This window comes from Prinia subflava, chromosome 3, assembly GCF_021018805.1.
Source record: "Prinia subflava isolate CZ2003 ecotype Zambia chromosome 3, Cam_Psub_1.2, whole genome shotgun sequence".
NCBI classification, from domain to species: Eukaryota; Metazoa; Chordata; class Aves; order Passeriformes; family Cisticolidae; genus Prinia; species Prinia subflava.
In genome coordinates, this window is record NC_086249.1 from 87,100,987 (window position 1) to 87,123,600 (window position 22,614).

General features: G+C 37.8%; 1 long non-coding RNA gene across 1 annotated transcript; it reads right to left on the reverse strand.

Annotated features, from left to right (window-relative positions):
• Positions 1-3,359: 3,359 nt before the first annotated feature.
• On the reverse strand, positions 3,360-21,945 carry LOC134548673 (uncharacterized). The gene is made up of 3 exons (XR_010079860.1): positions 21,886-21,945; positions 18,919-18,973; positions 3,360-4,836 (listed from the first exon to the last, which is right to left on the reverse strand). It is a non-coding gene; the product is annotated as an uncharacterized LOC134548673 (long non-coding RNA).
• Between the last annotated feature and the right edge of the window lie 669 nt (positions 21,946-22,614).

Here is a 22,614-nt window from a genome sequence, read left to right on the forward strand (position 1 = left end):
GTTATAAACTCCTTCTGCAAAAAAAAAAAAATCTTCTTTTTTCTGTCTTGACCACCTGCAGTGTGAAAGAAGCCCTGAGCTTAATGTGCCCTTAAATGATGCCTTCCCTTCAGAGAAAAGAAACAGCATTTTCCATATGAAAATCTGTCTTGGTTCCTCATGGCTTAGAGTCCCTCACAAAGGCATCCCTGCAGGATAATGTATATGCAGTGCCTGATAAAATTATGCAGAAAATTATTCTGGAAAGTATTGAAAAAGACCTGAAAGACAACAGAGTCACTTGTCACAGCCAGCATGGCTTCATGAGAGGAAAGTCCTGCTTATCAAACCTGATTTCCTTTTATGACAAAGTAACCCACCTTGCTGATCAAGGAAGGCCACTTGATATAATGTTTTTGGATTCCAGTAAAGCTTTTGATATTATCTCTCACAGGATCCTAGAAAAACTGTCCAGCACACAGCTGGATAAAGACACTGTGTGAGGGGATGAGCAGCTGGTTCATGGGTCAGGCACAAAGGGTTACAGTGAAGGGTGACATCAGTCTGGTGACCTGTCACTAGTGGGGCTCTACAGGGCTCCATCCTCAGTCCTGTGCTCTTCAACAACTTCATTAATGACCTTGATGCAGGACTGGAAGGGACACTAAGCGAGTTCACAGACAATACAAAATTGAGAGGAGCTGTTGATTCCCTTGAGGGCAGGGAGGCCTTGCAGAGAGACCTTGACAAATTGGTGGGCTGGGCAATCACCAACTGCATGAATTGTAACAAGGGAAATGCCTGGATTTTACACCTGGGGTGGGGCTATTGTGGATGTACAGACAGACTGGGGAATGGGAAAGCAGTGCCAGGGAAGGGACCTGGGGGTTCTGGCTGATGGCAAGTTGAACATGAGCCAGCAGTGCCCTGCAGCCAGGAGGGCCAGCCCTGTCCTGGGGGCATCAGGGACAGCAGGGCCAGCCAGGCAAGGGAGGGGATTGTCCCCTCTGCTCTGAGCTGGGACAGCCTCACCTCCAGTGCTGGGGGCAGGTTTGGGTGCCACAGTATAAGGAAGACATTAAACTATTAGAGAGAGCCCAAAGGAGGGCAACAAAGATGGTGAAGGACCTTGAGGAGGAGCTGTATGAGGAGTGGCTGAGGGCGCTCGGTCTGTTCAGCCTGGAGAAGAGGCCTGGAGGGGAGGCCTCACTGCAGAGCTCCATCATGAGGGGAAGAGGACGGGCACTGATCTCTTCTCTCTGGTGATCAGTGACAGGACCTGTGGGAGTGGCCTGAAGTTGTGTCAGGGGAGGTTTAGCTTGAGTATTAAAAAAAGGTTCTTCACCCAGAGGATGGCTGGGTGCTGGTTGGGCTCCTCAGAGGATGGTCACAGCACTGAGCCTGACAGGGTTGATGTTTGACGTCGGTGACATGGTCTGAGTCTTGGACATGGCCAGGAAGAGGACTCAATGATCCTTGTGGGTCCCTTCCAACTCAGCATATTCTATGATTCTGGGATAATCAACCAACACAGCAAAACAACATAATTTTTGTGGAGTTGATTTATTTAATTCTGTTTTCATGACCAAAGATTAATTTGTAGGAACGTAAAAAGATTAATTTTATCACTTCTTCTCAGTGAATAGTGACAATAAACAGTGATGAGAAAAAGACTATATCTATCCCAGGAAGGAAATGGAGCATACCAGTTTACTAGTACCCTACCTCTTCTTTTAAACTTGCAGAGAATTTTCCCTGTCCAAGTGCCTTTCTATAAAACATAAAATATGTTGTTTAAATTTCCCTTTTGAAAGGGCCTATTTTAAACTGAATTTTGATTATTTTAAATAATTTTAGGTTAATTAAGAGGGGTTCTCATTCAATAGGAGGGCTTTTCTATCTCATCAAAATTTAATCTTCTTTTTGAACAAGTTGGTTTTTGCCTCTTGACTCCATCAAATTTCCCTGTTTAGGAACAGAACCAAAATACTGGTTACTCACTTTTATTCCTGATAAAACGGACACCTTGTCATATGACAATGGTAAATGTTGTTCTCCAAAAGCTCATGTTTTTCATCTGAATTAGAAGCAGTCTTTTCTAGATTACATCTAAAAGTACAATTACTGCCACCCAGATTTGTTTTTATTACTCTGTTACACCTCATCATCAGTAAAAATCTTAATGCAGAATTTGTGGGTGGATGGGGATCCAGTAGATCTAATCTTTGCTCACAATCCCTTGCTTCTACAGGAGGTACCAATAGAGTGGTCCTGCTTCAGTAACAGCTTTCCTTACTGGGTTTGTAAAGATTGTCTCAGAATTCCACTGTTTCAAATACTGAAAAAATATGTGGGAAATACATATTTCTACATGTTTCTCTAAGAACAAGTTATGCTACCCTTGTTCTGCCGTGTTCTATATCATGGGCACTGGGATTGTCCAAAACGGGATGTTACAAAAGAGGGCATACTTGGACTGATACCTTGGGAAGGCTGACCTGGAACAGAGACTAGACAGAGCTAAGAGAATAAAGTAGGTATTTATCAAAAGGCCTTAAAAGATACACCTTGGGCAGGACAAGAGCCTGACCAGGGCTACACCCAAGGTGGACATAGAATAGTCACAACATAAACTCCCAGTCACGAGGTCTTACACTTTTATAAGTTTTAGTCCATTTGCATATTGGGTTTAATTGTCCATATACAGATTCAGATTATGAAGTCCCATCCTTCTTGTTTTCTCTCTTCAGTCCACCATTTTATGCTTTTGGGCCTGAAAACTTGCACCCATTGTCCTTGGTCTTCAGCAGGGAAGGATTTGTTTTGTGTACCTACTGTGTGAAGAGAGCTTACTAACACTTAATGTGAGGCTCAGAACTACACCCCTAGGCAGCACAGAATCTGAAAATATGAAAGCTAAAACAAGGCATCAGGACAAATATCACTTGAGAACAAACTAGCTAAGAAGTGCATGTGGTCCATGACTAAGGCAATCCTTTATTTTTCTCTGCTCACTGATTATACCTTGGAGTGTATTTGTTTACCAGTACCTTCAAACGCAGCATTATAGTTGATCACGGAGATATCCAGCTGCTTAGGATTTTTTTTCTGGATTATTTTTTTTCTCTGATCTTCTGCAGCAGTAATTTCTCTATACTGACAGCACTCAAGACTTTTTAAGCCCTTAATCATAATCAAGTTTTTTGAATATTGGCTCACTGTGAATGACAAGGTTATAAACCTCACTATTGTTGATGTATTAGTCATGTTCTTGAAAACCAACTGATCATGTCTATTAATGGCTTAGCTACCAAGCAAATATTTTGTGTTATTAAAACAGAGGTACATATATTTATGGATTACTGTAACAATCAATAAAGCAAAAAACTAGAGAAGAAAAGAAGAAAATGACAAGGTGAAGTTATGAGGTTTTATTTATATATTATCTCTGTCTCAAAAAACTAGCGTGTCCTGTGGGATATGAACTTTGAGCAGAAAAATAATATAAACTGGCTTTGAACACATGAGAAATAGATTTATAAACTGTAGAATATGGAGTACATATCTCCTCATAATTCCAAAAGGACAAAATTACATATTCTCTTATATCAATGCATCTGTGATTGTTTCTGGCAAGAGTTAATGATATAGGTAGAGGGAATCACTCTTTCACTTTCTATAACTTTTAAAATCAGTCTTCAGATTAAAAACAAATTAAAGAAACAAATTATGAAAGAAAAAAAACAACAACCAACAACAACTAAACACAAGAACACACAATTCCGATCTATGTCCAATCTTTTTCCATGGAAATTTTTATATTCAGAAGGTTTTGACAAAATTGTCCTACCTAGAAGTTTTAAAGGGAATTCTGTTTGAGTGTCCGTGGTTAATAGGTATTCTCACAGAGGGAGGAATAAAGCCACCTTGGGAACAAGCTCTCTTTTTTCTATTAAGCGGTGTTTTGTTCCATGGACAAACTTACTGGCTAGACCAGCAGATGGTGGGTGTGAAATATCTGTGTTGCCTATCCTACTTTCTTTTCAAGAAAATATGTATTCGCATGAGTTTCTGGAATCCTTCAATTTTATAAATTTCAGGTACATTTATGAAAAGAGTGGAAATAAACAGAGTACATCCCATCACAGGGGACATCTTGAACAATGGCAGAGAAGCTGGTACAGCCATCAAATTTATCGTGGGAAGGGGAATTTTCTGATCATTTTGAAGGCTGAAAAGTGTGTAATTATGACTGATTCTCATTTCAGTTGCAATTTTCCTATATGATTAATATAAAAAATTTTTCACAAAAAGTTTTTGTCAGAGACTTTAGCTGTAGGAAGGTGGAACAAATAGGTGGCTTGTTGAACTTGCATTGGAAAAAGGTTCCACCTCATCACCAATTTGTTTGCAGTTTCTAAGACTTAACATCTGAGGTGACAATGACTAACTTCTGTAGACTCCTGAGCTGTTGTACATTCTGCTTTAAAAATCAAGTTCACATGTAATCAGCTCCAGATATTAAGAGAACTCTTTTCTAAATAAATAATTTCTTGTGTCAATATCAAGCTCTTATTTTTTTCTTCTAAATAAATTTGATGTATCTTATCAAACTTGTGTGAAACTCATTCAGGAAAGTCAACAAACTGAATTCTCACAATGAAACACAACAATGACTCATATTTGTTTACATGATGGAAAGTGCTCCCATTTTTGTCTTCAAGTTTCCTTTGTGATGGTGCTGAAAGAGTGAAGACTGCCTTGGACACAAGCAAAATTAGCAACACATTCTAGCAGTAGACTGGTTGGCTGTAGCAGGTGAGTATTCTGCTTGTCATCCATAATTCAAGTTGTCCCCTAGGAAAAGATTAATTCTGTTATTCCTGCTTCTTGAATACTTAAAAATATGTGCAACACCTCAGAAACTTCCACAGGGCTTTATTTTGCAGAAATGCAAAAGATGTATTTTGGGAAGACAGAAGGAACTAAGCATATATGGAGGATTTGTAAGCTGTTTTCTGAAAAGAGCAGAAATGTGTGGATTGAAAGGGAGAGAATTTTATTTGCTTTTATCCTTTTTTAGAAGTACCTAAAGTCTTTCTTTAACAATAGCTGTAAAAAGGTGCATTTCCAATTGTAAATCCCACATAAGAGTTTTTATATTAATGTTTTTCTAATCATTATTTCTCAGAACAGTTATGATCCATACATACATCACTATTGCTGATTCAGAGATTTTTTTTCACAATTCTAGCCCAGAGTGAAGGTTGGGAAATGGGTTACATGTGTTATATCTTTATACAAACAGATTTTGTATAAGGACAAAGTGCTGTAATTAAGCCTACTGTTCTCATTTCCTAGTATAAACAAAGTTCTTAAAATTATCAAAGCTACACCAGATCAAAAGAATATGACTTGCAACTTTTGTTAATACTTTCAAATTAACTGTACTAGTTCCTGATTTCTGACTAGAAACTTGCAAAGTAGCTGCACCTGGCATGAAAAGTTCACACATAGCAGCACATTGACTGTCTGCTAAGTGCATCAACAGATCGTGTTTACTGATTTTTCTCTCTCCAATTCCTAGTATCCCTTGCTATTGATCACAATATCTCATATCTAAAGAGAGGCCCAACTTTTTTCAGGTCACACTGTCACGTGTCTGCAGTGTAGTTCAATTGCCTACTCCAGAAAGTGCTAAATTGGCAAAGACAAAGGTGTTCTGCTGATTTGGGTGAATTTTATGTTCAGTGTTGAGTTCTCTTCAATGCTGATACATCAAATGTATTTTTCAACAGGATTTTTTTCCAGAAAACTATTTTCCCCCTTCATTCTCTTTTCTCTTTGCTGCTTAGTATCCTAAAACATAAGCACTTGTAAAGGCTACTGAGGAATATATAAGGCGTAGATGCAAGCAGAAGCCTTAAATGTTTCTAGTCATGTGAGAGCTCTGTTTATCCTGTATTACTCCATTTTGGGGCAAGGAACATCTCTTATCCACCTCAAAATTTTCAGGCCAGGAGAAGTCACTATACATGTAATCCCATTTGCATTACCAATATTCAAGAACTTTCAATCACACTAAGAATGGGAAGAGAGAAAATTGGAGAGGTAAAATAAAAATAGTTTTCTCTGAACAAATATGTAATAAATATCATAATACCACAGGTTAGAATAGAATGCAAGAGGAGAAAAGATGATTTGGAAGAATAGCGCTTAAGTTGCCTATTAATGCACAAGTTTTATACTGTGATGTAGTCCATCCTAGGAATTTTTCATCCTGAGGCTCTCTGTGGTTAATTCATGTAGTTACATGAAGACTAAATGGCTGATTAATATGGAGAAACAGAGTAGGTTAGAGAGATTTTCAAAAATAGAGAAAGGAGGCAAAATTTTTAAAATTACAAGAGATAGATGCTCAGAAGCAAAGGGGGGAGCAAGGAGGGGAAGGGAGGAAAGTGGAAATTATATATGTATCTCATGGATTGTCTTTAAAAAAATCCCACAGACCAAAAATTAGCCAGCTATTTCCTGACAAGTAAGCCTTGCCATAATTAAAGTTATGTTTTATTTTGGAAAAAGGGAGATTAAAGGAAGGATAAAATTCTGCATCTGTTGAAGCATCTGCATCTGCATCATCAGCTCCAAAGGGACTAGACTCCAATGCATATTTTAGATGTGACCATCATTATTCAAATCCAAATGGTTATGAAATACATCTATATCAGGAGGATGCAGTTTAGCTGATGAGGTGATCCTGGAGTTCAGAGTTCAACTGACCATGTATTAAGCATTTTAGCCTTTAATAAATAATCTTTTCTGACATGACCCGCATATATTAGATTATTTCTTTCTAAAACTTCACACTGCTTGTCAAATTATTAATTTTTTGGGTAGAGGCTTCCTGGATTGTTACTTATCCCTAATATTTACTTTTTTGGTTTACCTGAGTTTATTTCTAGAAGTGTCATTGTCACTAGTTTATATATTATGTGGCTGCTAAAAAATTCTGTTATGTGGTGATAAATGACACCACATATGTAAACATAGTAATATGTTTTCTGTTCATTACTCTCGGTAATTTTGTACATGAAAATATGTACTGGAACTCTCTTGCAGTATCTTGAGAAATCATCAATCAAGTTAGATGATTTCCTGTTGCATCCTACTGCTACTTCCCAATCATGTCCACTCCACCAGATGTTCCTCAGAACGCCTTTCTGGTCTAGGGACAGCTAGTGCACCTTCAGAAAATACTTTTTTTAGTGCATAAGAAGAGTTTGACTCATTCTTCCAAAGCTGACCTAGTGTCAATAATGGTAGAGCCCACAAAAATTTTTAAGCATTATGTTCTAATTTATCTGAAAAAATACTACAAAAATGATACATGTTTAACTAAAATTTCTGAATCATACATGCTGAAATAATTTTCCACTCTTGTCTACCACTGTTGACTCTGGTTTTAGGTTCTTCCCATTATTCTCTGGGTGGAAGTAGGTTGTATGTGTTTACTAAATGGGGAGGAAAGCTGAGAGCCTTATTTAATGTTGCAAAGTAAATTTTGCCTAGTGTTATGCCTGTCAATTGCCCTCTGTGCTTTTTTTGCCAGCATTAAGTTAATATAGAATATGAAACACTAAGAAAATGCAGGTAAAAGAAAATAGTTTCTCTCTGGACAGTCAACCCAAGAGGTCAGTAATTACCTTGCGAATTATCTATGAATTTTATCTACCTCCAATACAGCAAACTGCACCAGTAAGGTCATTTGTTATAAAATTTTATGTTTCCATGAAATTACAAAAAAAAAAAAAAAAAATCATTAAATTTGAATAGCTGATATTTCTGCTTTGTTCATTATAATAGCCTGTTTCAAATGCCAAATTTTAATCTTTCACTGATTTAAAAAAAGAAACCTGGAAAGAATTAAAAGGATTTACATAAATTTAAAATGTGACTAACAAGTACACTTCATAAGTTATTAAAATGCTTGCAGGGTGTGTTAAACACAAATGTGTTACATTGTACTCCCAGAGAATCAGCTGCATTTGACATTTTTAAATGCTTTGTTATAATTCAGTCAAGCAATTCAACATTTAAATTAAACTACAGAAAATGTAAGGTTGTCCGAACATTTCAAAGACCCTTTACCCCTAACAAAGTTCACAACACTTATGTGTTTCTCAAGCTGAGATTTTTGTTTACCATCCCAGTATTAAATAACGTAAGTATGGACGCTCTTGCCTGTTGCTGCCTTTGTTTGTTCGCGTACTATGATTTCTGTTTCTGTGTGTGCTCTCTGGGAATATACAAAAGGAAAACACCACATATCCAGCACAACCCTTGACAAATACGTCATGTGCAAAATTTACCAGAGGCATCATAAAAACAATTTATCAACAGGAGTTTGTGTTGGACATTACAAGTGCAAAAATTAGCAAAACAAGTCTTCTCTGATTTATATTGCTTGTTTGCCAAGCATGAATCATAGAGAGTCTATAGATTTTTTAAAGTTCATACCACTTCCATCCAGTATAATTTTGTCATAATGCAAACCAGTTGCTGCTGGTATTACCACTGAATTGCTGTACATGGTCATGAAACCACTGTTCAAAAGAGCCACTACAACAGTGAAAGGGCTTCTCAGAGGAGACACACAACTGGGAAACACAAAACAGAGAAAAAATAAACAAATCTCACAACATTTTACTTAATCACTTTAAAGAGAAGATTAAGGGGTGACCGTATTCCCTCATCAGGGAACAGAAATTTGTACATCTGTTCTGTTTTTGACAGTGAAAGAAAAAGTGATTCCCCATGTTTCTGTTGTTGTTGTTGTTGTTGTTGAAAACTCAACAGCAGCAGTATTCTTTATCTCTAGATTGGATTTTTAATTTTCTTTATATTTTGAATTATGATTAATTCCATATGATTATACTGTGTTATAAGTGATTTCCTGCAGTAACAATCTCAGTTTACAGGCTATTTCTCTAAACTAGGCCCATTTGAGGTATGGGTAAGTACTGTTTGGTTTATGAAATGAAAATTTATCCTTTTGAGATAAGCACATAATCACTAAAATGTCTGAGAAAGCTCTCCCACAGTAGGCCATCACATTCCTCTTTCCAATTCCTCTGGAACTGTATATCAAAGCTGATGGGTTGAAGAAAGCCTTTGCTTTAAGGTTTCCACATGCTTCAGGCACACTGAGCCTGACTGGACTTTTAGCATTTCTACATGCTTCTTTTGTAGGCTACACTAGTCTAGAATGCCTGCCTAGAGTTCTGTGCATAAAAAACACATACAGATGGCAAGCTGAAAGTGAGAATCACTTAAATTCTCAGTAAGTACAAAGCTGTTCCTTATTACACTTAGGTATTCATCCATCATATGCAATCAACCTGTATAAACTGTACTCTAAACTCAATCCTTCCTCACCAACTCCTGTCTTCACTTTTATTCTGTCAACTGCAGAGAATTTAATAGCAGCTTCTCTTAATCACCAGAGTAATTCACCAGAGTAATTTCATTTTGGAATAAGAAAAACTGTGGTGAGAGGCTTTTCCCACTTCCTTTGATAAGCAGAATGTGTTATTTGGATCTAAACAATTGATTAAATGCCCATCATTGTTTACGGTGCTTCTTTAGATGGACTTTCAATCAATACAGACAACCCTTTCACCTATACTGTCACAAAAACGTGGCATTTGCCTCTAAATTTTAACCCTGAACAATGAACTGAGCATGGGAAATAGACAGGCTTCTATTTGGGAGGATAATTTGGGTTTGAAATGTTGTAAAGAAAGAGAAGAGCAGAAAAGAGCTTTAGGCAGACTACAGTTCATGCCTACTCTACTGTCACGTGCATTTGCTTTGGCAGAATTGCCAGTCAATAACCAAATGGTGAAGACCATAATGCAGGGGAAGATATTCTGTGAAGCAGCTTTGATTGGTACCACCTCAGCTCATTTGTCTCCTACAAGAGAGAAGACTTGGACCACGAATGGTGTGGAACAGCTCCAGCCATCTGGTGCTCTGTGGAAATAGAGAATTTATCTGGCTTGTATTGAGCTTCTCTGAGACGGACCTTAACTGCTGTCTGTCATTTAGGAAAATTTTCTAAGGCTGCTAAATACATATTGCTGCTTCTTTTCCTTTTGCTTCCTCCCCACCTCCGTGTATGTGAATGTAACATTGCTCAGCAATTTAAATCATCTCCAGGCAGAGGTGCGGTTTTGATTTGGTTTCATTTGGTTTTTCCTGGGATCTGAGAAAGGCCATTTGAAAATACAGGAAACATGACTGAAAAGAAAACTTGACCCAGCATGTGTGTGACACAATGAAAGGAGCCTTGGGAGTCAGATTTTAGCTCATTATGTCAATACAGATTTCCAGCTGGAACTGTTGCTAGAAGCTTGATTTTTCCTGTGAATTGTCAGGACTTCATGTATTCTTCTAAATGAAACAGAAGATTGTCAGGAACAGGCTGCTCCAATGTCAATTTTTTATAAAGTAGCCTGTAATATCCCAAAATTTGATAAAATGAGCCCTAAGAATATAACAATATAACAGCATCTCAGCTGTCCTCTACACAGTGTTGAATACATTTGCTAAGACTTTATTTAAGCATTTTAAAAAATGAGGACGAGACTGTTTCTCAGTAGAGCAAGAGCTTCCAGCATGTCTGCACCCTTTATTCTTTCATGTTCAGGACAGGTAATTCCCTTCCTATGGAAACTATTTACATACACTGTTTGTTAATGAGTGATATTAGCTTTGCTCACCATAAGTTCTAGCAACAAAGGGGAAAAAAGTGACACAGTCAGAAAGTGCAGACTTGTATTAATTGTGCTCCACATGAGTGCTTGTGTTAGCAGACAGTGAACAAGATATCACACATTTCTAATTGGGCTGCTGCCAGTGGCAGTGTTAGGGCAGGCACAGCTCCTCTGTTTTCAGCCCTTGAGCTGGAGGGGGTTCTGTGCAGGGAGAGCCCAACCTTCAGCCTCTTTCCCAACTCTGCTATTACAGGCTCTTTGTGCAACCCTGTGGTTTTAGTATTTTAACAGCTATTCAGGCCTAGGCAGGAAATATTCCGTTGTCCCCATCCTGCTGAACTGTTTTGTATATTTCCAATTTTTAATTCTTTTCTGCTCTTGTGACAGAAAATGTTTTAATCTTACAATGTGATGCTGAACTTTAATGGTAAGTATAGACTAATAAACGTGACATACTGATATTTTCATCAGCTAATGTATTCATCTCCACCCCGCAGTTCTAAAAACAATGATTAGTGATTAGAAAATAAGATTATCATGAGTTTATTTATGGAACATTATTAATGAATCTGGTTTTTAGTGAATAATTGCAGTAATCAACTGAAAATTATAGTAGAAGCACAGAGTAAATAGGTCAGATAAAATAAAATTTTAAATGTATGTTCCCAGTTGTCTCTCAAACAATTTCTTTCTCATGGGTTGTATGACATTTTCTTGTTGACTCGTATTTTCTTTTCTTCATATTTATGTCTGAAATTCAAACACAAGTTTATGATAACCTCTAAGGGCAATTAACTTATATTCTTAACAGAGAAAACTCCAGTTTGCTGAGGTTTCCCCTTCTTCAGTATAGGAATGTCTTTAAAAATATAAAGATGACAGATTTTAAGGTTGTTTTCATAGGTGACTGATTTTTCTTCTCTGGATATGCAAACAAAATAGTGAAATACGGTGGTGGTTTTACATGTTGGCATAAAATTAATACACCTTCAATTTGCCCACAGTAGGAATTTAGAAGCTGTAAAATGAACTTTTACATGTGCCAAAAGCCACTTCCAGGCACAAGTAGCAGTCTGATGAGTACATAAGATTACTTTGAGACTGTTGTACACTTAAATATATTCACTAACTCTTCAGACAGACTTTTTGTGGACCTCTGTTTCAAACAAACAAACAAAAAAAAAAAGACAGAAAAATGAGAATTTTCCCTCAAGGGAACGCATCGAAGAAAGGAAAACAGCATTTGCTACTACTGGCTGATCCTAAATCAGCCAAGGAATTTAAAACATGCCAAGTAATGCTGGCCAACTTGATTTTTAAACTCATAAGCCTTGAAAAATGACAAAACCAGAATTTAATCTGCATGTTGGTAACCTTTAGGTTAAATCAATTATCTGGATTGAATCTTTGCAATTTGCTAGGGGGTATCACATGCCTCTGCCTTTTGTAAGAGCTTTCTTTTTTCATTCTTAAAGATGTGCCACAAATTATTATTTGAGCTTTTTGGATTATGCTGTCACAAGCCTCAGTTAGTGTGACTGCCTCTATAGTTTGCCACTGACTTTATTAGTACATGTTTCAACTGCTCTCAAAGTTTTCACAATTTTTGAAGCTTACCCAATATATAATAAGTATAGAAGTACATAATAAGGCAAAAGTGCAGAGACTCTCAAATTAGCATTAACCCAAGCTTATATTTCTGCAAGGAACTGTTCTCTGGCCAAGAATCTTCACAGTTAAGAAGCAGAGCTTGCTAGTGTAGACCCAGAACTCACCCAAGGCAGCATGTCTTGGGACTTGAGCTAGATCAGGCCATGCCACATCAAAAACTGAAAGGATACCAACACCAATGAAGTAACTGTCAATAAATTCTAAACATGCTCATGAGCTCTATTCACCTTCTTGTTGCCTTTGTTCATGTCAGTAATGCCTGCTGAGTGTCATGAAAAATTGCTTGGGATACAAGTTGCCTTCCCAGGATAAGTAATCCTCATCCAGGCATCAGAAATGTGTTTCTCTCTTCTGATGAGGTTTGGTTTGTTGTTTCCATGTTTTAGGTATCTGTTTATACACAGGTAAATGTATTAAACCCTAATTTCATAAACTCAGGAATTAAAGTAAACCATCTGTGAGAATGATAGGTAGTTAGAAAAGAAATTCCTAGATATCCACATTTCTCTTACATATTTGGCTCTTAACCCTGTTAATATACACACTAACACTAGTGATGCAACAACCTGCTTTTTTCTTTGTTTGTTACAAGGTCTAATGTTCAAAAGCATTTGTAAACACTAGTTCAGTCATTTGTAAACACTGACAAAACAGGAGCTATCTGCTCTGAAGGACAGAGCAGATATTCAGTGGTTGCAGTTGCAGCAAACACCTTAGCAGCAACAACAACAAAAAAAAAGGAAACAAAAGGAGTCCTCAGCAATTTGTCTTGCAACAGAAAGAAATATAATATTCCTCTCTTCAGGAATTCATAATGAGGTAGTTTCTGCAAACCTCCCTGCTCATAGCAAAGCTCTTTGCATCAGGGAAAACTGAAATCTTGGTAATCTGTGCTAGACATAGTCTGTTTCAATGGGAGGGAGGGCTTCTAGAGGCACAAATGCCATTGCTACAAAGCTCACTCCCCTGGCTGCTAAGGTCCCCAGGTTAATACATATAAACAGTGCTTTTGATTTATGACATAGACAGCTGTAACAGATGAATGGCTTTATTTTATCAAGCCAGAAAAATCAGCATTTCCAAAAATAAAAAAGTCCTTCCTTGCCACTGCAACCAAGAAGGCTTAGCGAGGCTTATGTGAGCTCCTCAGCAGATCCATGACACACAGGATCTGTGGCTGGGCACACCAAAAATGATGGCTGGTTTCTGTGTCTGTTAGTAAAGGTGTCACATATCATTCCGAGGGAATCAGAGAACACAACAAATGAGTCCCTGATAGTATTTTAAATATCTGCTATGTTTGAAATGTCAAGCAGAGAAACTTGGTTCAAAATTCAGAATTCAGAATGATTCAGAATTTCTTGTCTCTAATTACCCTCCCCAAAATCTTACATTGGAGATGAAAGCTGGAGAGATGTTCTTCAGTTCTTATAGCACTTACAAGCTGTTTTTTGGAAAATACTAGGCATTCTTAAATCCATTGAAGTAAACTAGAATTCTCTCATTTGCCAAGATAAGGATCATATATGAAACACTGCCTATGACAGCCTTAAAATATGACAGCTTTACAAAGCAAAGGCACCAGATGGATAACCCCTGGCTATATCCAGCCTCAAAGGAAGATTCTCCTGGCCACTGGCCTGTTTCCATTCCCCATACTCTGAAAGGTAATCAGGTGTAGCAAGGAAATCATCTTTATCCTGCTTGCTTTTCCCATTGGCAACACTCACCACCTGTAACCACACCTTAAATCTGCTATAGGTTGTGTCACCTGAGATATGTGAGTACCTATTCCTAAGTGGCTGTGAACAAATACATCTGCAACTTGCCCTCCTTGTGTTTTTCATTTTTGGTTTGAAAATGCAGTGCTTTGTCAGCCTGATGTTGTTTGGGATTTTTTCTGTTATTATCTTCAGATATCTGATCTTCCCCTCTTTCATCTGGAGTTTAGAAGCCACAATAACCAACAGACCCAAGGGCATTCAGTTTGTCACTCCTACAGTTTCTCAGTCACCAGAGGAACAAAATATCCAAGTCCTCGTTGTGTAAAACTACAAGCAAGAGCAAACAAGTCAGTATTCTTTTACTAGTTGTGATACTGTTGTGATTCCTGAGGAATCCTTGGCAATATTATGAGAAGAAATAGCATGTTTAACTAGGAAAGCACTTGGTTCTCCTCAAATGACAGGGAGCCTAGGATCTCTTTAGTGTTTTTCTTCTTTAGTTTCCAACAAAAAAAATAACAGTAACAAAAGTTGGGCATCTCAAGGTTGCCAGTTCTTACTAAATTCATTAACTTCATTTATTAAGCTCTCTATGAATGCTTAGTGTATACTCATATATCAGTCCCAAGCTACTTAGAATCACAAATTGAAAGACTGATTTATCAGAGAGTGCAACTCCCAGTCGAAAGATTTGGTTTTAATTTTTCTTGGCAGGGATCACAAGATGATTCTATTAAATATGGCCATGAAGATCAATTCTCATGTCCTTTAACACTTTCAAATTCTTCTTTATTGCAAAAGATAGACTATGATAAAGTAGTATGCATCTGAGATTTTTCTCATATTTTTTTCTCAAATGGTATTTGTAATCATCACCTCAGTTCCAGGTCTGGGGTACAGTTTCTTATAAAATTTCTTTTAAAATTTCCTTAAAAGTTTCTTAATCTGACAGAGACATTTGACACTGAAGCAGATACTTAAGGGTGCTGGAGCATAGTCCTATCCAACTTTAATTTGGATCATTCCAGTTCAAAATTAGTGAATGAAAAGGTCAATCTATAGTATATGTTTGTTAACCTTGCAAGTGACCAATAATCTAAAATTTAAAAAAATGAAACCTCATTGCAGAAGAAAATAGATCTGCTTTATAATCTTCATACTAACTCTGGCTTTTATTTTACTACACTAGTTTAATAGCTTATTACAGCAATCCAGCTGGTGTTCCAGGAATAGATCACTTTGCTGCTATGAGTGGGATTTTTTTTGTCCTCACATTTATCAAATATTCTGGCCAGCTGGCAATCTTTGCATACTTGGCTCTATACTACACCAGTCCCAGTGGGTGCAAATAATCTATAAAACCTTGATGTGGGGGATTAGATGGGTTCTAAGAGGACATCTGTGAAAACATGGGTGAAAACCTTGGAGACTTATGCAGACACTTGCCAATGGTGTGTCTGCTACTTTTCCACATGGCTGTGAATTATGTAACGACACAAAGTAATGCACTTCCATTTGGAGAGACAGAGAAAATGAATTGAAAACACATAATTAAACTCCACAGGGATATGATTTTCTAATATGCAGGATACTATTCAAAACCTGCCTATGAAAGCCAAATGAAATACTTTTTCCCCCTACTTTTAGCTTTTCAGTGAGGAACAGAGTTGGGAATATTCTTGTCAGAGGTTTAACTGGTACTTTGGCATTCTGCTCTGCTGGCCCAGTAAATATCATCAATCTCTAAGGAATGTGATAAACGTGAGAAGTTTTGCTAAACTGAATATAAAGAATTTTACTAGGAGCTATAGTAAACACAAAAAACCTGACAGGCTGGGCTACTAAAGTAATTGCTGAAAAGAATAAATCTTTTTGGCTTTCTTATGACTTTTCATCCCTATTTAGAGCACTGAGAGATGAGGATTTTCCACTAAGTGAAGAAAATGATAAATGTATTAGTCTCACAGTCTGAAGCAATGCTGTGAAGGCCTAAACCACATATTCCAAATACAGGAGTGGTGCACCTAAGTGAGATTTTGACTGAAAGGAAAATAGAAATACACCAATGATCATCACATTTTGACCTGTCAGAAGTCTAGCAAACTTCCACGTAAGACTCTGTTGTACTCAGAGTACTGTTGCATAAAGGAGAAATGAAAGCTTGAAAGGGAGGAATTTGATTCACAACTGAGACTCTGAATTTAAAGGGCTTGTGTGTGGGTGTCTAAATTCCCAGTACAGTCTGTAGGTGCCAGACTGGAAAACAGAGCTGGAAAACAGTCCCAGTACAACATCCACCACCAGCAGTACTCAGCTCTCCCAACACAGGTTGAGCATTCTTATCTGCACCCTGAGGAATTCTCCCTGACCTCGCACTCCCAACCAGGAGGGTTTGAAGCATCTTTAGCTCAGCTGTCACACCTGCCAGCCCTGTCCCCAGCCAAGGCAAGCGGTGGGATGCAGTACAGCAGACCTATCAGTTGTGCTCATATCCCAGGCTTTTAAACTGTGCACTTATAGGTGGTACAACTCAGCGGAGCTCACTGCGGACATGAGGGCTTCATCCATTAGTGGTCAGAACTCAGTAGGAGTGCTCCTGGGGCTTATGTTTCCATTTGAGGGCTGCTGAAATGAAACAAGACACCTTTATTTAAGCAGATGGAATTCTTTCTGGATGAATGAATGGTGAATTGAATTTTTCTGCTGATTTTCATTGCCCAGAACTTTTCTTAGTATAACGACAACCTGAACACAAGTAGATCCCAAAGGTGTCTTAGTTTGGAAATAAATCTCTATTCTACCCCACAAATAATGTCCAAACATAATATTGAAAAATAGGCATCAGGAACTGAACCGGTGCTGCTACTAATTGAAGCTTAGGAGCATGTGTAACATATGGATAGGGTAATTAGCAAGTTAAAATGAGCATGATAAAAGATGATAGCCAATAGAGCAGGCATGATACACTGTATATGGCTCTGACTGCATCCCATTAAGAAGAAGAACATAGCTCCAGTTTGGTAGTTAGACCCTACTGCGTGTCAAAAACATTATGCTCGTCCATCACACTGACACTGCTCTGAATAAAAATAACCTGGGTTAAAAGGAATTCATGATGAGGTACATTGTGCTGCTAGGGAGTGTTAAATCTCATTGCTAGAAGAAATGAGTGTGGAAATAGACTGAATGTGGCAACCTAAGGAAGAGCTGCCTTTGGGTTGGGAAGCATTGACTGAGCCTCCTGAAGGGCCAGGACACTTCAGGTGCTGCTGAGGAGAAAAAAGATGTATCCTAAAGAAAATCACCATGTTTGTGAACTCTCTGCTGGTTTGAAAACTACTACAAACATTGTTTTATAACACAAGCCAAAGTAAAAAGCAAACTAAACTCTTGTAGTTTCTAAGACTGGGTTATGCTGCTTGATGTCAATCGGTCCCTGTACTCACTGCCTATGCAACCTAATTTAACACAAGTTCTTGAATCAGACAGGTCCAATTTGGCTTATGCTGTAGATCCACTGACTAAAGAGAGCAAACACACAGATGTCCAAAGAGATGCTGCCTGAAAGCCTTTCTGAATCTCTCTCCTTTCTCCCTGCCAAGTTGCCAAACACTTGGTGTCCTTGCACCACAGCCATGGGTGCAACAGAGCCTTGTGTCCTTGCTGCCCTCAGTTTTGGGTGTCACCCTCTATGGGGCATTCACACACTGGAATGGGCTGCCCAAGCAGGAGATGGAGTCACCCCCCCAGGAGCGTTCAAGAAATGGATGTGACATTTAGTGCCATGGCCTGGTTGACAAGGTGGTGATTGGCCAAAGGTTGGTCTCAGTTATCTCCGAAGTTCTTTGGAGCCTAAAGGATTCTGTGATTCTGTGATTTCCATAGTGTTGATGAACCTCAGCACAGTCAGCAGGTGTATTTTTCCCCTTTGAGCTGTATTATCTCTCAAGAAGAAAGACCTATTGATATTTATCTCAGAATAAAATACATATAGTCTCATTAATGGAGGAGTAAGACTCCTAAATTTCAGCTTTACTGAAGTGCTTGTATCACACTGGGGTATAACAGATACTTTGCAGGGGTTTTTTTCAGTGTCATGTACTATCCACTCTATGATTTGTACTGGTTAATAAATCCAAAGCAGTTGTGAATATGTTTTAGTATTTCTTTGCAATATTCCTGCATAGTGGAAGAGAGCAAATGCACAAAAAACAAATTATAAAGTCTGACCTTCTAAAAAATCTAAACCAAAATGAAATCACAGAATATAGTTTTGAAATCAAGTTAAAGTGGAAGATAAATGTTAAGCTAATGTAAAAAAGACTAGGAATATCTTTAGAAAATATATGGTTTCTATTGTCCTTTGGATTTTCTTTTTGGCCTGTTCTTCTTTTAAGTATGAAGATCCCAAATGTGTGGTGTGTTATGTTGCATTTCTCCCTGGTCTCTACTTCAAAATAAAGGATTTTCTATGTTATGTTGGGCAGTAGGTTTTCCTTATTTAAAGGAATGTGGGAAAGCTATTTTCAAAACTTGCTCTTTTTTTATAGGCAGTATAATTTACAGTGCACTACTAGGAAGCTTAACAAACTTTACATTTTAGCAGCATCCTTACCACTAATAACATACACTCATACCACATGCATTTTGTCTAACAGTTCTTTAGAGTCACATTCAGCTGCATATTTTCCAACTGCGAAAGTAAATATTTGCCAGAAAAACAAGGAAAGGAAACGTTTCAGCCCACCAACAGCCTAACCCTAACTCACCAATGTTCAGCTGAAATCTTACAGATCATGTCTTCCTGGTTTTGCTTGCTTCTTGCTGTTCAGTTCAATTTATGGCAAGGAATTAAAAAAAAAAAAAAAGGCAAAGTAACCTTAAACCAAAAATTAAATATTGATCCAAGTGAAAAATTGCTTCAGCTCTGTTTGTGAAGAAAGAAGCAAGATTTGCTACCAGACAAAGGACAGGTCAATGCTGGGAATCAACACAAGCTTCTCAGTTGAACTATTCATTGAAATAATTACATCTTGAAGGGATTGCATTTATCTGTGAAGAACATGATAATCTCTGAATTAAATGTAAATTCCTTAGAACAGAGAACTGGTATTTTCAGCCTACAAGAGGGTGATACATGAAATGCAAAGAAAAACAGTATGTCTTTGTAATTTTTCCTGTCATTTTTAAGTATATTTATTTTACCTATTGACAATTTTTAAAAATAACATCATCCTGCAAAATTGAGATTCAAAATTCTGTAGTTTAGATTTTTCCATAGTCAGGATTATCATGACAGAGATTTGGGGTTTATTACTTACTGAGAGGTTATTAAACCTCATGTTATCAAATATATCCCGTTCTCTTTAGATACAAAATAGTTACTATTTGGTCTGAGTTGCCAGGATGTTGGAGTGCACTGATGTGTGACAGAAGTGAAAACAAAAATTTAGTCCAAGCAGGAAGGATAACAAAATGGTAAGGTATGAAAAAACTTTCCCCCAAAATAATTCATAATGTTGACAAATCAAAAAAAAATTTACAATTTTATGTGCCAGGTAAAACTCGGGGAGAATGTGAAAACATGAGTACTCTCTCTAAAAACAGGGACATCTTGTAAAGTTTTGACACAGATGTGACTTTCCAGAGCCTAAAATCTGGAATGTGTCACTCTGGGGACTGGGACTATCAATAACCAGACTTCTCTTTTTTTTTCTTTTTTTTTTTATTTCATTAGCTAAGAAAAACACACAGGGTGCATAGTTTAGTCTCTGAAAAGTTTTAAACTGTGCTTCCAGCATTAAAATATTATCCTTCTTTTGTAACACATTCACTACCAAATATTTTGAAGCTTTTTATAGTTGTACAAAAGACAAAAGCACAGTGTGTTCTACAGTATACTCTGAAGATGCTGATAAGTCTGAAGTCCCTTAAGACAGGTCAGTTAGAAAATTTGCTTATTATAAGATATGCACTGCTTATTAAGACATATACACAATTGATAACAAAACATATTTTTAAACATTTTTCCATCCTACTGCTTTTCCAACCTTTCTTTTCTCAGTCTTTTCATTTGCATGGTTAAATTCACACACAGGACTGAATTTTCAAATCGCTTTACCACGGTTTCAGTTATGTCTCTCCCATTGACTTCTTAATGAGACCTATCTTGAAAAAAGATCCTAAATAGTTTTATAAAAATGTAGCCTTCTGCTGCTTTCTCTCTCTGAGTGATGAGTACTGTGATTGCAGGGGTGGGAGGTAAGAGACAGATAATAAGAAATTTCAGCTCAAAGTATCTTGATGACACATGAAAGATGAATTGAAAATGCTTTAGTTTAGAAATTAGTTTTCATGGCTTTTAAGGTGATTGATGAGATGACTTTGAACCTGATCTACCTAGCAGGGGTCACTGTGCTGGAACAGCAGAAGGCATGCAGTGTGAGTGTGTGTATGGTGCACTCCAGGGTTATCTACCCATCTATTGAAGTACTTCTGAACAGCTAAAGGTTCACATTGATAGGATGTAAATACAGGTAACTGGTATTTTGCAAAAAGATTATTTTTCATAAGAAAAGGGACCTTGTTATAAATAAAACCTACCACAGCTTTTAGGCACAGTTCCAGGAGGACAGGGTAGATAAAAGGTAGGCACACATGGGGAAGATGAGAGGAAAGGAAAAGTGGTGAGTGCAGGGGTGGACATCAAACTCAACCCTGAATCCACAAGAGCCTAAGGGAAGAAACACTCATCTGAGGCTCGGCAGAACAGGGTCCAAGTCTTTGGTCTTCTGGTTCAAATAAGTTTGTACTTGGATTCCCCACGTTACTTGGTTGTACTCAAACCCTTTGCTCTGTATAAAGGAGAGCCTGGGAAGGGCAGGCCAAACCAATGAAACCCTCACTCCCGTGTGCTTCTCTGTGATGTGCAAAACCCTGCAGGGAGCTTTGCTCTCAGCTGACAGTTCTGAGACGACATAAGGATCAGTCTCTCTGTCTTTTATTTTTTCTCATGAAAAGCTTTTAGAGGTTCATCCCAGTGTGGAATGGGATTTTTTTTTTAATCTTAATGACTTTATAAGAGTGGGGAAAACTTGTCCACATAGTTTTATGTGCAAGTATTTCATTTTCCCCTCAGGATATTAATATCACACTGAAATCGGAACTGGAGATCAAGACTCAGATTTGTTTCAGGTCACTTTGAAATTAAGCTTAATATCTTCATGAATATTTAGCTAAGGATCATTAGGTTTGTTAGAAATGATCCTACACTATTGTTGCTTGCAACAATGAATTTTTTATTGCTTTGCTTCTAGTCAGTTCTATTTTCAAAGCCTTGCAAATTAATTTTAGTTCTGCCTTTTAGTGCTAAATGTTTACAGAAAGCAGTAGTGAAAAGGAAGAATGAGGAAAATACCAGGAATGACTGGTATTTTCAATGTCAGAGTGCAACCGTGCCCATCTGTGCCATCTGAAGCAGGAATATTGATGGAGACCCCCACTTCCCTGTCCTCAGCCACTTGACATTTCGAGGGCACCAGAGCTCAGGCATGGCTGGTGATGCATACCCAAGTCTTGTATTGTAACCACACCTAACGAGACAGCTAACTCAGACTTCTGCTTAAAAGTAAGATCAATTATATTTTAATGACATCCTAAAGCAGTCTTTTCTACTGCTCATCTCTATTTCTGCAACTGGAATGCTTTCCTAAATGTCTAAATAGACTCTCCCTTACCTTAAACCCCTTACATTCTTCTCCAAAATGCCTTATTCCTTCCGATAAGCAGCAGCCTGGCTCTCTTTCCCAAATCACTTCTTATATTCCCTTCTTTCTTTTCCAGACGTATCACAGTAACATATATGACATCACAGGATTCTTTTTACCCAGACTTAGGTAGGTGCCAATAAGGCAAATAATTGTGGCAAACCTTGTTTGCTTAGTGCTTCTCACCCAAAGCAACTCTCTGGTCTTTCCCCAGCAAGCAAGGACAGTGACAGCCTGTACTGGGACACCAGCCCAGAACTGGAAGTGCTGAAGACTGAGAAACACAGGTGAGACACTGTCCAGACTAAAGCAAGCAAGCAAATTACAAGGGCTATAGACAAAATCTCTTTTTCCTTTTTCCCTGAAGTATTTTGGCATATAAACTGCTGGCAGTACATGCCACTATATAATGATGTCATGGATGCTTCTACCATGAGACAGATTTTTGTATATTTGACATTCAAAGTCTGGTCTGAATTTCGTGAATGTGAAATACCTGTGGGGACTCTGGTTTTGACAGAAGGTTTTTTCTCAAGGTTATAGTTTCCCTGAGATTCTCCTTGTGGTTGCTGGCCCCAAGGTAATAAGGTTTTTCCCCAGGGTTGCTGTTCCCTGGGAGTTTTCCCTGGGTTGCTGTTCCCAGGGGTAATAAGGTTTTCAGTCTTCTCTTTGCCCTAAGTGTTACACACCAGAGGTAGA